We start from the raw sequence: 14945 nt of genomic DNA, 5'->3' as shown, positions 1-14945 counted from the left end.
GCACGTTTTACGGTTTCTATGAAGAACTTTACAGAATTTTGCATTCAGTTATGCTAAATGAGTGTTTAGCGAAGAATTATTTAATTGATTTTAAAAATCTGAACACAACGTTCAGGTCGCTAGTAGGAAAGTTTGGTTTTTAATATGCTGCGTTCAGAAAAACGTTTGCTTGGTCTATTATGAGCTGAACGTCGCGTAGTAAACACCAAATAAGCGTTCAGATCTTGGATATTTGAATGCGACTTTATAGGGGCGTAGTAAATGCGCCTAGTTGTATTCAGTTTGACTATTTCTAAACGATGCGTTCAGAAAATTTAATTTTTTGTGTGTAGCCATAATTTAAGTACGAATTTGCATATGAAATTTATAACAAAAAATTGAGTATTTATTGTATTGTATAACATAAAAACCTTTCTGAGTCCATATTTTTGTCGAATAATTAAAAAAATATTGAATTTTTTTTAGAAAAGTTTTATAAGAAATATTTTATTTTTCAATAAAATTTAATAAATAATGATAATAGTAGTAAAGAATTATAATAATAACAAGTATGAAAGTATGGTCCTTCAAGCCCGACTATATAATACCCTAAACTAAGAAAATGAGCAAAATCATTATTCTTTAAAATTTCAATAATTGATTTTCGTAAAAGATTTTTGGAAGAGGGCCTTATATGGGAGCTATGACTAATTATGGACTGATCGCCATGAAATTAGGTCTTGTGATTTATGTCTATATGGAAGTTATTTGTGTTGAATTTTTTGTATTTACCAACATTTTTAAGAGATTTATTCTCGTTAAAGTGATTTTCGGAAGAGGTCCTTTATGGGAGCTATGACTAATTATGGACTGATCGCCATGAAATTAGGTCTTGTGATTTATGTCTACATGAAAGTAATTTGTGTTGAATTTTGTGTAGCTATCGACATTTTTATGAGATTTATTCTCGATAAAGTGATTTTCGGAAGTGGGCCTTATATGGAAGCTATGACTAATTATGAACCGATCGCCATGAAATTAGGTCTTGTGATTTATGTCTATATGGAAGTTATTTCTGTTGAATTTTTTGTTTATACCAAAATTGTTAATAGATTTAAGCTCGTTAAAGTGATTTTCGGATGCGGGTCTTATATGGAAGCTATGACTAATTACACAGTGCAACAGTGAAAAAAACACACGATCATGACTATATAGGTTCGAATCTACTACCAAAGGGTAGTAAAACCCTATACTTAGTTTGTCCATTTTGGTGACCCATTTTTTTTTATGGGCCCCCAAGTTTCTGAAAATCAGTGGGGCCTCTAAAAAAGGTGTCATCAGTTTTTGGCTAACAACTAATTCAGACTTTGTGATACGGCTTAACTTTATATGGCAATAATTTAGCTAAGAGTCCGCCAAATAAATTTTGTTAAAAATTTTTTTCCAAAAAATAGCACTTTTGTTGAAAAAATATAGGAAGAAAAAATTGTTTTTTTACTTTTTTTAGAATAACTTCCAGGGTCTCCTAATTTTTCACTAACAATATTTAGCAATGTTGTAGCTACGGTAAAGCTGAACAACTCTTGAGAACATATCAATGCATTCTGAACGTGTCTAGTCACTCTAAATAGCACATAAAAATCACTTTGTACCTTAACAATTTTCGTTTTTACTATTTTTTGACGCTAAAACAAAGATTTTTTGTTAAAATAGTATGATCAAGTCCACACTTCTATGTTGTGCTGTATTATTTACTCGGCTGAGGTGTTCATAATGGGGATCAGTGAGTGGACCCTCAATGTCACATATTTAAAAAAAAAGCCATTTGTGATCCGAATGAGCTGAAATTAAAAATATAGTTCAAGAGGTATTTAGGTTTAATTTTTTTTTAAATTTTGCTCGATCTTTTTTTTGTATTTTATATATGATGGGCCTACGAAAGATCGAAATTAGTTTTTTATATATGACGTATATTTGCGATAAAATTCTAAAGAAAATAAAATAAACCTGATAATAATTATTTCGTACCTATAAAAAGTTACACGCATCCAAATTTGAAGCTTCTTTTTATATATTTCAACTTTGTATGCGTGCGTTTTTTAAGTTTTTTCCAAAAAAAGTCCCTATATTTTTTCTTTTATAAAAAACTAATTTTCTTCGTGGCTATATACATTTTTTATGATTTGGAAAGAGAACTTAACGCAAAAACGTATAAAGTAAAATTTGACTAACTTAAGCGGACATTGTAGCCCCCAGCCCTATCCAATCTTGGCCAATTTTGAAAACTAAATTTTAGGTTTGAGTAAAAAATTCTAAAAATGCAAAGCACCGATCCTCAAAAGCTCATCACATTTGTATAGCCCTATATATTGTTTATACACATACAAAACGTTTTTACTATCATACTGTAAATAACGTCAAAGTGGGCTATTTTCTAAAAAAAACCTAATTTTTTGGAACACATTTTCCCCGTTTTAGGAATTTCGATGTTTGAAAACAAAGAATGGCAACATTAGTGATGCCATTGACTTAAGAACATTTAGATCTATATTACTTCCAAATTTTATTGTGATGTCTGTAACTGTTCAAATTTTTCATTAATTCAAAGTTTTTATTTTTCTTGATGTTATTGATGATTTTATAATATTGTTAGTTTTTAAGGTAAAATACGTCCGAAAAAACACAAAAATTAATTCGATACACTAAAATGTCAATCTACAAGTAATAAGGTCTCCATCAATATCAAAAACTTATATAAAAAGCTTATATTTACTCTTCAGAAGCTCCACAAACTTTGCCCACCTTCAAAAATTTTGATGTTTTTTCATATCTTGCATCAAGCCGGTCTTGCGTGATCAAGATTCATATTGCCAATATTAATGACTTAGTAATCCAGATATAGATCAAAAATAGGTCAAAATGGAAGTTGTCCAGTTTTTTCCTTATGTCTCAGCCGATTTTCTCGATTTTAAATAGCAAATGAACCGGTTTGGGGACTACATACAGACGTATAGATGGACAGAAGTGCTCTGCTATCTATAACAATCCAGAATATATATAATTTGTGGTATATAGTGAAGGGTATAAAAACTGAGATACAAAATACTGAACAAACGCATTTTTATTCCAAAACAAACGAACTAATAATATTGACAAACTTTCAAATAACATTTCATTTAAACGTATCTAATTAAAACTATGTGCTATTTACAAACATGAAACATTAAAGGAAAATAGAACGCAATTAATTGCGTATTATTCAAAATTAAATTTAAATTCAAGACATGTAATTGTCACTAGGTGGCAATATTAATAAACAACAATAGGAAGGAAGTTGCTCGTGTACAAAGAATTCGTGGTTAGTCAAGCTTTTCATTGAATTTATATTTTATTTGCTATTTCTATAAGCAAGTTTCAAAACTTCTTTATTTATTTCTTCAATTACAATTTAACATATTCCCTAAAGAGCATTACTATTTTTAGAAATTCATTAAAAAACTACCTAAATTAAGCATTTTTGTCATGAATATTTAAAATTTGCAGCAGTTTTTTCTATTTTTATTTGTTTGTTTGTTTGTTTGTTTTGCCCGTAAAAGTTTTCTATGAAAATTGTGCAAGCGTTAAATCAAAAGCAATGGCCACTTTGGCAATAAAGTAAATAATTTTTAAATAAGGGAAAACAAAGTTTGCCACAACCATACATACATATATTCAAGTGTTTTATTAAATATAATTTTTATCACACTCTTTTTTTTCTTGTTCATTTTATTTTTCAATTTAAACAGACAATTTACAAAAGAGTTTTAAGAGGTTTGTTGCTATTTTACTCACACATGTATACTAGGGTGGCCCTTAATAAGCGAAAGTTGGATTTTGGCCATTCTCACCCCCCAGTTTGGTGAAAATTAGTAAAAAAAAATCATACTGAAAAAATGTTAGGTAAATCGGTTGGGGTTAAGACGTGCCGCATGCCCTCTGAAGTTTTGAGATGCATTTACAAGGGGATAAAATGCATTTTCTTTTCAGTTTTTGCAAACATTTTGCCATTAATTTAAAAGATTTTATTTAAAGGAATATAAATGTGTACGTAATTGTCGTTCTAATGAGACATAAAATCCAGAAATTGGTCAAAAAATGTTAAATTTATTAAAAATTCGCCAGGCCATTAACGTGTCTCAGGCAACTAGAACTAGAAAGTAGGAACAAAATTAACATATTTTGATAAATATTAAAATAAAAGCTAATTTTTTACTTAAAATATATCCATATTTACTTGTATATGAGTTTTTGTCTTCGTAGGATACCGTTAACCTATTCGCAGGTGTTACCAAAAAAATTAAATTTGTTTAAAGGCAGTTTCAAAACTCCAATTTAAAATTTTTCAAAATTTTGTTAAACAAATTTCAGAATTTTTTGATAATCTCATTGAAATTTATTGAGAATATAATAGGGAATAAAAATGTGAAAAATTATGAAAATATCTCTTATAGTTTTCCCGTACCTGCGATTTAAATTTTGAAATTTTGAAATTTCGAAAATTAATTATTTGGCCATTTTTTGTGAATGAGCTCTTTTTCCTTACTGTTATGAACTATAAATAAAACCTATTCAGGATATTATAGTCCCGATATTTCTAAATATAGTCTGAAAGTTTTACTAAAACTGGAAAACGTTAAACCTTAAATCGTGAAGGTCAAAGGTCAAATTTTTCATATGTATACACATACTATATACTCTTAACTCTTTGCGGTTTAGTGATCAGTTATCTAACCACCTTTTCTAGAGGCTTTAGTGACTTCTACTGGCATTTTGCTAAACAATTAAATTTTGTTTATCATCGTTTAAGTTTTTTTGCAAAACTTTGCCGTCCGGTTGCTCTGGTTGGATTAATATATTAATTTGAAAATATTGTAAACCGCAGTTTTTGTAAGGGGTTTTCCTGTATTCAAAAAAAAACAAGTAAGAAAGTATGGTCGGTCAAACCCGACCATATAATACCCTACACTAAGTAAAAGAGCAAAAACATTTTTCTTTTAAAATTTCAAGCGGGTCTATATTGGAGCTATGACTAATTATGGACCGATCGTAACAAAATTTGGAGACATGAATTTTGTATATATAAAACTTATTTGGAGCGGAATTTGTGGAGATACACTTATAAATTAAACATTTATAACCGATAAAGTCCAATTTCGGAAGGACATTTGTATGGGGGCTGGGTGAAATAATGGACCGATTTCAGCCAGTTTCAATAGGCTTCGTCTTTGGGCCGCAAAAATTATATGTATCGAAATATCTTCAAAATTGCGACCTGTACTCTGCGCACAAGGTTTACATGGACAGCCAACCAGCCAGCCAGCTAGCCAGCTAGCCAGCCAGACGGACGAACGGACATCGTTTAATCGACTCAGAAAGTGATTCTAAGTCGATCGGTATATTTTAAGGTGAGTGTTAGACTAATGTTTTTGGGCGTTACAAACATCTGCACAAACGCATAATACCCTCCCCACTATGGTGGTGTAGGGTATAAATAGTTGACTTTTTTTAAAACTGATAAAACTATATGAAAGACTAAAGAACGGCGCATATTTGTATTACTTAGTTCAAAACACCCGGATTTTGAATTATGACGTTATTGCAGCAAATGAGCGATATACAGAATTTGACATATTTTTTATCAAAATTTCAACTTTTGGCCATATGTTCTAAATCCCAAAGCAGAGATCTGAAAACGGAAAGCAGATTTTGGAAACCTTGATGTGCTTTCTATTTATTCCCAAAGTATTTTCCCAGCTGATGGAAATGTGGGCCCTATGGGTAAAATTTGAAAAAGTACCATTTTTGGGATTTTCATTCCATTTTTTAAGAATTACGGGGTTCCCTTTGAACTTTTGACAAGAATATCGTCGCTCCTGGAGCATTTGTGGGGCCCAAATTGTATTCCGATCGGACCAGCCGTTTAGAAATGCCAGATTTATTTCTCAAAAACTATTTGATTCTGTCCCAATGTGCACTGTGACTGAAATGGGTTTTATATAATGTGTTTCTCAATATAATATTATGTTATTTTGTAAGGATGACGCGTGTACTAAATGAAAATTAAATTGAAGATAGTTTGTTCGAAGGTATACCTTCGGATGGGAATGTGTCTGTAGTCTCGAACCCGACGGAGAAGAGAATTATTAGGAGCAAGTCGATTTGATGATGGTGCTCGGTCGTATACCTTCGATGTTCAACATTTTGGTGGTGGAACCAAAATGTTGAACAATTGTCGATTGGTAGAGCCGGTTGATTAAACAGAAGGTTGGGGTTATACCAAATGATATAAAATAATTTTAGAATGTCTCACTTACATAGCTATTTCTTTTGTTTCGTTCGGAAGATTTTGTCAAAATTATAAGTTTTCAAGCAAATTTATGTGCTACGAAAATGTTCATCATAAATATTTTTAATGCAAACCGCCATGGTGGTTAATAAACTAACCACCTTATACCATAAAAACCTTTAGCTGTATATTTATTTGTTCTTATTTTCCATAATATATGAACCCTAATTAAAGTAAAAATTAAATTGTTTTGATTATAAACTTATACACAAAAAACTGTGGCTGAAAGAGTTAAGGTCTAGAATAGTTCATCGTCATCAGCATAGGTACCGCTTTGAAATTGGAGAATATAGAAGAATTTTCTTTTGTTGTTAAACGAATGACGGAGAACAATTTTAGGCCTCGAGAATTTTGAAAGTAAGGGCCACCTTAATACAGACATACACACACAACTACCTCTATACTCATACATATAAATACATACATTTATTTCAACAGTATACAGTATCACGTTACATATTTTTTTGAGCGTTGCTTTTTTTCTGTTCGTTTTTCATTTTTTTTTTTAAGTTTTTTTTCATACATGCGGGTGTGAAAATTAATTTCTATGAAAAATTGCAATCTCAAGTGTTGCACACTCACAGATACGAGTACAATGGCTGATGCTTAGAGTTGGTTCGTTGCTTCTATGAGTTGGACTATTTGCTTTAGACACAGATATTCACATACAAACATGGTAGTTACCATTTTTTTCTCTGCTACTGCTGCTGCTCATACGTTTTGTTTTTTTGTAGTTTTTGTTATTATTTGCCATTTTTTTTTTTTAGTTTTTAACACAAAACTGAAATTGAAGATAAGACATCGTTTGTTATAGTCCTTTCCAACACATACAATCTCATATATTCACACAAAAATGTACATTAAAGAACATTCGAGAAGGAACTAAGATAATAAATGCCTGGAAATGATTGGTAGACCTTAACAGAATCCATGATAATATTATGAAAAATTATTCTTAAAATAAGTTTAATAATTTCAATTAATAAGCCAAAATCCTTAGTTATTATTCACAAAAACCTTATTCATATTAGCTTCAGTGTATGTTTGTATATGAAAACATTTTACTTATCACATTCTGAATGGCAGTAAACTTTCAAATGTAATCGGTTTTTCCGCTGTCGTTTTTTATTTGCTACTATTCTTTTGGTATTCTGTTTCTCATTGACTGTGAACAAAAAACAGTTTAAATTAAAAACAATAAAATTGCTGATATTAAGAGGTAAAGAAAAATAAATTGAAAAATATAAAAACGTCTGAAATGAAATTGTTTAAACCAGTACAAATGTTTCAATTTGTATGGGACTACTTCGAAAATGGTTATAATCCTATTTCCTATGAATTTTAGATTTTATTACATGTTATGTTGGTTTTACAATATTCTGTCACTGCACTAAATTTGAGCAGAACATAAGAAAAAAAGTTTTTATATTTGTGTCGAGCATAAACTTGAATGCTCGAATTTTCTATGGAAATCTAGTTTGACACAAATTTGTGCAAACAAAATTTCTATAGAAAATATATTTGTCACAATTTCCGAAATTTGTGCAAATATTTTTTTATAGAATTTGAAATTGTCACAAATTTGTGCAAATTTTATATAGAAAGTATAGAATGTGAGATTGGCACAAATTTGTGCAATTAATTTTCTATAGAAAATATATTTGGCACAAATTTGTGCAATTAATTTTCTATAGAAAATATATTTGGCACAAATTTGTGCAATTAATTTTCTATAGAAAATATATTTGGCACAAATTTGTGCAATTAATTTTCTATAGAAAATATATTTGGCACAAATTTGTGCAATTAATTTTCTCTAGAAAATATATTTGGCACAAATTTGTGCAAACAATTTTCTCTAGAAAATATATTTGGCACAAATTTGTGCAAACAATTTTCTATAGAAAATATATTTGGCACAAATTTGTGCAAACAATTTTCTATAGAAAATATATTTGGCTCAAATTTGTGCAAACAATTTTCTATAGAAAATATATTTGGCACAAATTTGTGCAAACAATTATCTCTAGAAAATATATTTGGCACAAATTTGTGCAAACAATTTTCTCTAGAAAATATATTTGGCACAAATTTGTGCAAACAATTTTCTCTAGAAAATATATTTGGCACAAATTTGTGCAAACAATTTTCTCTAGAAAATATATTTGGCACAAATTTGTGCAAACAATTTTCTCTAGAAAATATATTTGGCACAAATTTGTGCAAACAATTTTCTATAGAAAATATATTTGGCACAAATTTGTGCAAACAATTTTCTATAGAAAATATATTTGGCTCAAATTTGTGCAAACAATTTTCTATAGAAAATATATTTGGCACAAATTTGTGCAAACAATTTTCTATAGAAAATATATTTGGCACAAATTTGTACAAACTAAAATTTGTGCAAACAATTTTCTATAGAAATACTTATATTTGGGGCAAATTTGTGCAAACAATTTTCTATTGATAATATATTTGGTGCAAATAATTTTCTATAGAAAATACATTTAGCACAAATTTGTGCTAATTATTTTGTATAGGAAATACATTTGGCACAAATTTTGAGAGGTATAGCGTTTAGCAAATGATAAAATTGTTTTATCAAAATGAGTATTCTGTTCGGGCAATGTTCTCCTCACTTCGGCCATTTCTGTATGAAAACAAAATTGTCGAACTTGGCACGATACCAATCCACAATAGGCTGCAGAATTAAATTTGGCACAAGTTTGTGCAAATAATGTAAAAACTTTCTATAGAAAGTGTCTTAAGCAAAATTTGTGTAATCAATGTATGTTCAATGTTTTTTGCACAAATATGTATGTTCGTTTGGCACATATTTGTGCAAATAACTAAGCTTATTGGTACATTTACCAACTATTAACTACATTTTGTGTTCTTCATTTCAAACTTCCGAAAACGTTTAGAATATCCAATTATATTTATAAGCGTTACTATATTTTTCTTTAAAAAAAATGATTGTAAATTATTTAAAGCAATTAATGCTTTCCTCCTCTTTTCCATATTTGATTATAAATGAATTTTAAATTGCATAAATATTCATAATATCCATGAATCTAAGTTAATGAGGCAATGAAATAAAAAATATAAGTTTGATTACTTTATCTCTCCATAAACTTTTTTGAAATATCTATTTGATTCATAAAAAGTTAAAAAAAAATTGGAAATTTGCAGGGTATCAATCAATAAGTTTGTTCAAAAGTTCTGCACAAAAATTAAAATGCAGTTTTAATAGCAACTAAAAGCAAAGAATATTTCTTTTAATTAATTTAATAGTGAACCTAAATTATGAAATGCTGTAACAAATTTTAAAAATTAAATAATAATAACATAGAAAATTCTAAAGACTTTAAACTTTAATTTAATTTCTTTAATAAATATATCGTTACTCATACGCAGTGTGGGAAATTGTGCATCGTTCATTGGATACGTTTACATGTGGGTATAATTGTGTATAAAAAAAATGATTTTTTTCTGTTATTCTTGTATTATCACAAGATATTGTATGCACCAGCATTTTCTAAGGAAATACTATAACTTTTTTTTTGCATTTTTCACTTTCCTCTACCTCTTATATCTTAAACTCTGTCTTTCTTTGTCTCATTGCTGAGACCACCTGGTACTTATGTACATCTTTTTTAATTTAAAAAGTTTATTTTTTCTTCCTTCACTCTTTTGTATCTTAATAGAATCATTGAGGCTTCATAAATTTTAATAAAAAACAAACAACGACAATCAAAACGAAAAAAAAGAAAGCGTAAAGAAATTGTTCTAAAACAAAAAATGAAACAGCAAAACGTTGCATGTAATTTCATCAACAACTTTAAAAGCATTTGTTAATGTTGTTGCATGAATGTATGTATGTATGTGGGTTTGCCGGAAATCACACACACATACGCTTGTTTCCACACATTCATATGAAAACTTTATGTTGGTGTGTGAGTGACTACTTGATGCTGATGATGTTTTTCGTTGTTGTTTTGAGTTTTTCTTCATATTTTTATTTTTCTTTTGTTTTAAAGGTAAAAATTTATAAGTAAACAAATACACATGCACTCACACAAATTTATGTTCAGGTATTTTCTTTTGTTTTTTGTTTGTTTCATAAATGAAATTAAATTCTATTATGAATCCCTACAACATGTAAGAATGTTTGGGGGAAATTGCAACAGTTACAATTGGTTCACATTAATAGTTTTAAAGATTCTATATGTATCAGCTGATCTGTTATGTAGGCAATGTCGGAAATAATTCTAGAAAAATTCATTTATATTATGATTGGATTTTACAGTTGCTATCAAATTACAATAATATTCATATGTAATATGTAATAATTACCATAATTGTTATACTTATTTTTTTATTGTTTCATAAATCATTATAATAATAGTAACACTATCCTAAAAAAGATTATGTACAACAATATTATGATTCCACCTTAAGCATTATGATCATATTATGGTTGAGCAAAACTATATTATGCTTACGGCTCAATCATAATATACTTATTTTTTTATAAAATATTACACAACATGATCATATTATGATTGTAGCCAATTAATATAACAATATTTCTAATAGTTATCATAACTAACTAACAAATTGTGAAAATATAAATTCAAAAAAATTCATCTTCAAGATAAAATTTTGTTTACCTTATTCCCCTGTTCAGGTCCAAATGTAGCAAACCATTCAAAATTCAAAGAAACAATCAACTACAAAAATGTACCAAAGATTTCAATAAACAACTTTCTAGAACATATTGTTACATTTTAACCTTTTCAAAACGTTGGTTTATTTCCTTTAAATAAACCGGATACTTTTGATTACAAATAAAAGCCGTTTAGTAGTTTGAAAATGGTAACAACTCTTTATTTATTTAAATGTACAACAACAACAGAATTAAATAGTCACTCAATGTTTTTTATACACGTTTATAAATTCTCTGAAATACAGACACTTTATAATGTACACGAATTCACTTGAAAAATACAGCACACCTTAAGGCACTCAGTTGATGTTTATTCGAATATCGTCTCTGATAAACTGACTAACGACCTCTGCCACTATTTATAACACTGCCATCTGCACTCTAGATTTCTCTTCAACTGTCTAGAGGTTTCCAATACATACGCCATCTGTGGTGTACTTTCTACAATGTTCTTTAACTGAATATTCGAAATCGAATATACGGTCGCAGCAAACAGCGTTGCCTACTTACGTTCAATGGTCAACTGAAAGCTTTTATTCAATGTTAATAATGTCCACAGATATGTTACAGTTTGCTATTACAGCACTGTTATATGAAAGCATTAGGCCACTCTTAAATCAGCCGTTAAAATCGTTATATTTGAATTCAAGTACAATTTAGTAAGAATATGAACATCCTAGGAACGACTCTTAACACCGATTAGGTAGATCAATATAAGTTAGTAAGAAAAAACTAAAGGAATTAAGTATTTTGGGCCATAAACTATTAAATTATTATAAACTAAAGCATACTTTAAATAAATTTATTTCCAAATTTTGAAAGTTTTTTGCGATTTTGATCTTGAATATGAAGTTTTTTTGATTTTATATGTTCACAATTTGTGTTCTTTATGATTAGGGCTACAACTTTGCCTCAGAGAGTAAATCATAATTCCGAACTGTTTGCAAGATATGAGCCTGAGAAAATTATCACTATTTTGCAAAAATGACACCGAGGCCCCAAATCTTTGGGGGTCCATTAAAAAAGATGTGCATGACTTTGGGCAAAACTGGGAGACACGGTTTTTTTTGGTATTTTATCACATATTGGTGTCCGTATATGGTTATATTTCCTTGACTCAAAAAATTACACACAGTGTAATACAACATAAGATAAAAAAATTAACAATAAACCATATTAAATAAAAAGTTATAGAAAAAAGGTTTTTTTAATTGTTTAATAATGGTATTCCGGTGGTTTTACACTCTTGAAATACTTCCACTTATTTGGCTGAATAGATAGTGGCCCAGTATAAAGAAGTTTTGGTTCAATATGTCCTAAATAAGGTTGAATATGAACAGGTAGATCAATGTGATCTGTATCAAAATTGTATTTATATTTTACTCTACCATCTGGAAGATATAATAGAGATCTTAAATTAGACACAATAGGATCGTTCTTTACTGGTGTACGTTTGTCATCATTGTAATTATTAAAGAAATCATAATTTAAATATTCTGCATCAAATAGCTTTTTTATGATCTCGATGTTAATTTTGCATCTCTAATAATTCTAACTTAATCAATTGACAAGTGTATTGATTGATTTTTGAATTTAATCTCTATTTTCTTTCAGAAATTCTGTTCAACAACTTTATTATTTTCCGCATTGGCTAGAGATTTAGATAAATAATGGTTGCGGTTTTGGTAGCCATAACCATGATGATGACATTTGTAAAGTTGACACTTTTTTTAAAGCAAATTCCAACTTTAACCATTTATTTTTATGCCATGGACAAATTCATATTCATGTTCAAGAAGAAATTATTCAAAAAATACAAAAAAATTAATTGTGTAAGATAGAGTAATAACAAAAATGTAAATACAACAGCAAAAAAAAATATGTTTGTTACGGAAATCACACCATACTAGAGGTCTATTTTACTGAACATTTTACCATCATAAATTAATTTTTTATTATATATATATAATTATTATATATATATAAAAACGAATATATATATATATATAATAATCAATTGTGACTGCATAGAACAGAATATAGTTGGCGCAACCATGTCGTAACAATACATTTTCTCTGCATGTAGGCTTAGTTCCTTAGTATTTGTTCTCATAGTCGTTCTTTGTAGAGTTAATTGCTTATTGCATCATTAAATTTCTTTTGAATTTTATAAATTTCTTTTGAATTATATATTGACTCAGACAGAAACGTTGGTGCTGATAGTGCACGAGTTAACATTGTTTTTTTAGGACAAAATTCGAATTGTGAAACTTGATAATTAGTACTCCTCGAAATTCTCCAAAAAAATACTTTTGTTGAACTTGTAAATGGAGTAACAAATTTATACTCTTGTTGCAGAGTATACAAATACAGCATTTAAATTGTGTTCTTGCCGATAACAACAAAATTCTCATCTCACATTTTTCTTTAGGTATTTGTGATATTGTTGTTTTCATAAGTCTTCTTTATAACGTTGTGATGGTTTTTGTTTGGCTCATATTTGTTAACTTTCGACGGTGGACTGGTAGCATAAAATAAATAGTACCTAATTTACTGATACTCTCATTATTAAGATATGGTAAATTGTAGAATCCTCTGCTTACCTTTTACATAATCGTGTGTCCTCTTCTATAATTTTCTCTTCAAACACACTAGTATATATTTATATGTCAATCGATACCACTGTAATTTTGGGACACACACTATTTGCCACAGAATGCGAGGAAATGGTTTTAAAAAATGAACACATAAACTGTGGCACGCACTACCACGCATACAAATATGATTGTATTCATATCCCTGCAGTTCTGAGTGACTGTTCTGAATTAGTGATTGTACCTATAGTTTAGGACAGGCGCGGATCCAGGTCAATAATTTGGAGGGGGGAAATTAAAACTTACTTACTTTTTTATATGAACAATTTTCGGTTCTGGGGGGGAGAATTCCTATTTCACCCCCTCTGGATCGACGCCTGGTTTAGGGCCACCACTATGACTATTTATTTTAACATTGTACTGGTTCACACACGTCAAGTTTACTTGAGCAAGACTTGAGTTTATAGAAAAGAGAGGAAGGATAAGAAGAAAATCTTTTCAATCTCCTCTCCTCTTTCATCTACAAACTCAGGACTTGCGCAACTAAATTGAATGTGTTTGAAGTTATTCTAAAAAAAGTGAAAAAAAATGTTTTTCTTCCTATATTTTTTTTCAAAAAAAGGACACGAAAAAGCTATTTTTTAAATATAAAGTTGTTGCAGTTATTAACATTTCTGGGGAACATATAACATTGAATAAAATCTTTGAGTAGAGCATTGTTTGCAAGTATGGCAACACTAAATGATTAACATAGAAAGCTCTAGAATTCGAATATTCTAGTCTGAAGATCATTGTAGAAATAGAGCTTTCTAGGTAATGCAGCGTATATAAATTGGCCGTAAGAACACCAAACTAATGAATCTAATTTGAAGCATCGTTAAGTAAAGACATCAACTGCATTACCAATGTATACTTGTAAAGTGCTTGTATTGTGTGCATTTCTGCGAATTTGTATATAAAAACACTGAGTGACTATTTAAAACTGTTGTTGTTTAAATTTAAATAAATAAAGAGTTGTTACAAATTTTAAACTGCTTTTATTTGAATCCGGTTTATTTAATGGAAATAAACCACGTTTTTAAAAGGTAAAAACGTAACACTATATTATTACCATATATACTAGTTAAGCGGTATCACCAAGTCTAAATTAGTTATTGGCCAAAAGCTGATGACACCGTTTTTTGAGAGCCCATTGAATTTCAGAATTTTTGGAGGCCCATAAAAAAAAACTTGTCACCAAAATCGCCAAACAGAG

This window comes from Calliphora vicina, chromosome 3 (assembly GCF_958450345.1).
Source record: "Calliphora vicina chromosome 3, idCalVici1.1, whole genome shotgun sequence".
Lineage (NCBI taxonomy): Eukaryota > Metazoa > Arthropoda > Insecta > Diptera > Calliphoridae > Calliphora > Calliphora vicina.
The sequence above is the reverse complement of the archived record's forward strand: the minus strand, read 5'-3'. Positions refer to the sequence as shown.